The sequence below is a fragment of the Equus caballus genome, unplaced genomic scaffold, assembly GCF_041296265.1.
Source record: "Equus caballus isolate H_3958 breed thoroughbred unplaced genomic scaffold, TB-T2T haplotype2-0000437, whole genome shotgun sequence".
Lineage (NCBI taxonomy): Eukaryota > Metazoa > Chordata > Mammalia > Perissodactyla > Equidae > Equus > Equus caballus.
This window is the reverse complement of record NW_027222394.1, coordinates 3,589,420-3,594,743: the sequence shown is the minus strand read 5'-3', so window position 1 is coordinate 3,594,743 and position 5,324 is coordinate 3,589,420. Positions and strand designations below refer to the sequence as shown.

Genomic DNA, 5,324 nt, shown 5'->3' with positions numbered 1-5,324 from the left:
AGCATTTGAATAAGAGCCTGAAAGCAGTGAGGGACTTGGTCTAAGGCACAGACGGTGGTCAGAGGGAACAGCCAGTGCAAACACCCTGGATTAGAGCATTTGAATGTGTTCCAGAGATGAAGAGGCTAGTATGGCTGGAGGGGAGCTGAGCCAATGAGTTGGTAGGTGCAGAGGTCAGGAGTATAATGGGTTCCATTTCTGTGCACATAAAATAGAACGAACTCCAGGATGTACATGAAATCAAGAACAGGCAAAACATAAGCCTTTTAGATAGATATTAAAATATAGGTTATGTCTAGGGCAGGATGGACTGTGAAAGGATATGAGGAAATCCTTTGGAAATGTTCCATATTTTTATTTGCGTGATAGTTGCATAGGTTTAGCCATTTATAAAATTTTATCCATGGTACGTTGAAGATGAATTCACTCAACACTCTTTTCAATATATATGTTTCACTACCATAAGAACTATATACAAATGTCAGGAGACAACAGTATAATATTGCCAAATTATACTTGATAATTACTTGATTATTGATATAACTTGGTTGCATGATAACATGTTCATTACACTTTAATTAGCTTTAAATCTATTATAATGGAGCATTTTAAATGGTATTAGGCTAATATGCTTGCTTTTGCTATAGAGTGGTACAAAACAGGTAAGAAATAGCATTATAATGTCATGCTTTAAATCAGAGTTTTTGTAAACTAAAATGCACAATTTTAATCCATTTGGCAGAACCACAAGGAAATTTTTATTTCCCAAAAGTTAAAACCAAAATATCAGGCACACTTCTCTGAATTGCTCCCAGAAGAGGAAAAGCTCATGCAAAGGGATAGAAAGGAAGCCAATGCCTTGATCAATGAAGAGAGTGACAAGAGAAAAAAAGAGAAATAGGTGAAAAAATAGAAAATTAAAAATATGCTACTGTGTAGAAGAGTCTTGCTAAGGGAGTGGAAGAGATTAATTTTATATAAATTAGAATAATCTAAAATAAATCCCTCCAATAGTATTTATTTAAAAATATTTCTATGGTACACAGTGTATTTCAGGTAATGTTCACACATTATAAGTGTGATCTCATTTAGTCTTAACACGCTGCACTATATATATTAACAAATACCAGAAATTACACACTATAAAAATAAGGCTTGGAGAAATTAATTGTCTAAAGTTACACAGCCAAAATAGCCTGTTCCAGATGTTTGAGCTATGTTCTTGCATTCTCTTCTAGTTTGCTTCTCCGGTAAAATGGCCAATCCAACAATGTCTCATGGATTCACCTGGTCTTAAGAGATAGAATAAAGGATGGACATATTGGTGAGGAACTACTTCCACCACACCTCACCGTTATTAGCAATATGTATTATTTAATGAACTTCTGATTGATGAGTTCTCAATGTCTTTTGTTTATCTGGCATTTGACTAATCTTATCCCACTTTCACTAAAACATGCTTCCCTCTGCACCTTGGTAGACGGAATTTTTATTAGAATCATAGTGTGATATGCTAAGTTCCGTGGAAAATGCCATTGATTTCCAAGGAATTCATGAGTCTTCTGATGACTCAGCGTATTTCTGAAGGGATTATCCATGGTACATATTTGAGCTGACTGGTTGCTAAAATTAGACTATATGCATTTTTGGAACTTTCTTATGTCTGTTAGGTTCATGTTTTAGATTTAAAGTCACATCAAGCTAAAAATAAGGTTTAATATTCTTAGTCTAGAATTTTAAAAAAATCACATCCAGAGAAAGAACTTTTTTTTTGAGGAAGTTTAACCCTGAGTTAACATCTGCTGCCAATCCTCCTCTTTTTGCTGAAGAAGGCTGGCCCTGAGCTAACTTCCATGTCCATCTTCCTCTACTTTACATGTGGGACACCTACCGCAGCAAGGCTTGCCAAGTGGTACCACGTCCAGACCCGGGATCTGAACTGGCGAACCCTGGGCCGCCAAAGCAGGATGTGCGAAATTAACTGCTGCATCATGAGACCAGCCCCAAGAGAAATAACTTTTTATGTGTAGACAATATCATAAAGAGTGGTGATCTAGGCTGGAAGTCCTTGACATTTCCATAACACAATCCCAGCCATTTCTCACATGTTGTATTTTCCACAGTGAATATATTTATCGTGGCATGGGAGAATCAGAATTCCAACTCTGAGTTCATCCTGCTGGGAATTTTCAGTCACAGACCCAGCTGCATCTTTCACTTCTCTCTGGTCTTGGTCATCTTCACAGTGGCCTTCATGGGAAACACTGCCATGGTTCTCCTCATCTACCTGGACACTCGGCTCCACACTCCCATGAACTTCCTCCTCAGCCAACTGTCCCTCATGGACCTCACGCTCATCTGCACCACTGTACCCAAGATGATCTTCAACTACTTGTCTGGCAAGAAGTGCATCTCTCTGGCCAGTTTTGTGGTGCCCAGATATTCTTCTCTGTGTCCCTGCTTGGAGCTGATTGTTTCCTGTTGGCTGCAATGTCCTATGACTGTTATCTTCTCATTTGCCACCCATTACAATACTCAAATCTCACAAGCCAGAAAGTCTGTGGTAATCTGGTTGTTTCTTCCTGGATTTTTGGCTTTCTTGATGGCATAATTCTCATTGCATTTGCATTGTCCTTCTCATATTGTGGTGCCTGGCAAATACCCATTTTTTCTGTGATTTCCCTGTCCTTCTCACTTTCTCATGCAGTAACACATTGCTATTTGAAAGAATATTTATTTGCTGTGTTATTATGCTTCTCTTCCCTGTAGCAGTCATCATTGCTTCCTGTGTTCACGTTATTCTGGCTGTCATTTGCATGGGATCTGGGCAGGGTTGCCGCAAAGCTTTCACCACCTGTTCCTCCCACCTCATGGTGGTGGGAATGTACTATGGAGCTGGTATGTTCATATACGTGCAACCTGTTTCTGATCATTCCCCCATGCAGGAAAAGATGGTGTCTGTCTTCTTTGCTATTCTTACACCCATGGTGAATCCCCTCATCTACAGCCTCTGCAACAAGAAAGCGGCCAGAGCATTCATAGAGGTGTTAGGGAAGGGCAAGTCTGGAGATAAAATTGCATAATTAACTTTTTCTACATTTTTTGCTTTATTCTTCAATTTAGATATTTAACTCATATAATTCAGCACAGAATATTTACCCATATTTGTATCAATAGATTTATAGGCAAGTGTACAATATGTAGAAAGTGAAAAACTGTCTCTGTGCTTGCTTGTTCAAATAATATATTTCTTTTGTTATGGAAATTTGAAGTATGTCTACAAGTAAATATTTGTTGCAACACAATATGCGTAACTGTATAGTTTGTTTTATACCATACTAGCGAAAAAATGAGAGGTATTTACTCATCATAATACCACATAGTACCATAATGCCACAGAGCATTTACAAACATTCTGTGGTTTTTAACATATAATAGTTTTATCTTTGGCCAATCAAAGAATTCTGAGGAGTTTAATATCATATCTCAAATTGGTCAACTTGTAAAAATGAATGATCAAGTTAATTATATTGAAAGTTATAGCTATATATATGAGATTGTTATAAAAATTAATAAAATTTATCCAGTAGATAACACAGGTATTAGACTGGTGGTTAGGCTTATTGAGCCTATCTTGTAATGAACACCATCCTCCTTCAGGATATCAGAGTTTTGGGAACCCCCATTTATTTCGTTTTTCTACAGACATCAGCCTTCTACATGGGAGACTGAAATGTGAACAAGAATCCTGAAAGTTTGGATTTTTCATCCTTAGACATCTTGACCCTTATGTGGGTCATGTACTGTATTGCACGTAAAAGTGATCAATTTTGTAAAAAAAAAAAATCTAGGTTTTATGAAGTCTAGATATTTTCTATATATCACGTGAGACATCATTATAGGTATTGTTGTAATGATATTTATATAAAATTTAATGCAATTCTGAAGAATCTTGTGTTTTTATGAGAAACAATCACTATGCCTTAAACTGTTGTTTTAAAACTCCGTTGTAACATCCCCACTATATTATTTCCTTCACTGAATATCACATTAATACAAGCTTAGCAGCTCTAAATAACAACTATTTATTACCTCATAGTATATATGAATAAGAATTTTGGTGTGACTAATCTGTGGTATTCTGCTTAAGGTATCACAAGGTGGCAATCCATGTGCTGGCTCGGGGCACAGTTTCACCTGAGGCTCAGGGTCATATTCCAAGCTCATGTAGTCATTGAAATAATTTATTTCTTGTACCTGAGTAACTCATGCTAGCCTGCTTCTTCAAGGCCAGCAGGAGAGTCTCTCTGACCTCAGGGACGGCCTAAGGGAGGAGCTGGTGATGTCAGCATGATGACAGAGTGAAGTTTCCAGGGACTCCCTCCCCTCCAACATACAACGAAAAGGGGCATCCACACTCCAAAAGATCACTTCCTAACACAACAGAAAAAAAATGACAGAGAGACACAGAGCCACACAATGGATGAAGAGCAGAGAGGCTGGAGCCCCTGTCGGATGAGCTGGAACAGGGTAAGAGGGAACTTCGCCCCTCAACTAAAGACTGTGATCCATGACCATGGGAGGTTCTGTGAGGGAAGGAATAGGGGAAGTGATGCTCATTTGCAGGATCACCAAGGACTCACTAGTGCCCTTGCAGCCTAGAGGGAAGCCCTCTAATGGGGCAAAAGCTTTTGCAGGGGGGGTGACATCGTTAAGCCAACACCTGAGGAGACCAGATAGTGAAAGTGAGAAAGCCCTGAGAGCACACCGGAAAAAATGCCCCTCCCGCAACCTGCCCAGTGCCTGGTATCTCGGCTGAAGGTGGCGGGCTTAGAATACCCAGCTTTCAACCCCCATCCAGAGGCGATACTCAGTAACTGAAACCAAATAATATCAGAATGCAAAAGACCCAACCTATCTCCTCTAATGACATCAGACAGTATATCAAATCTCCAGACCAGAAAGAAAATGACAAGCACTCAGAATTCAGTCCTGAGGACACAGGAATATGTAACCTAAATGAGAATGAATTCAAAATGGCTATCATCAAAAAACTCAAGTTGGTAGAGGTATTAAGGCCACTCCATCAAGAAGAAATAACACTTAAAAATATCTATGCACCCAACACAGTAGCAACAAAGTTCATAAAGCAACTATTAACAAACCTAAAAGAAGATATTAATAATAACAAATAATAGTAGGGGAAATCAACACTCCACTCACATCAATGGATAGATCATCCAGACTGAAAATCAACAAGGAGACAGTGAAATTAAATGAAAAGCTAGACAAGATGGACTTAATAGACATATATAGAACACTCC

The 5,324-nt window shown here is 38.5% G+C and overlaps 1 pseudogene; it reads left to right on the top strand.

The window, feature by feature from the left end:
- Nucleotides 1-628: 628 nt before the first annotated feature.
- LOC138922957 (olfactory receptor 2M3-like) lies at nt 629-3,083 on the top strand (annotated as a pseudogene).
- The last annotated feature ends 2,241 nt before the right edge of the window (nt 3,084-5,324 follow it).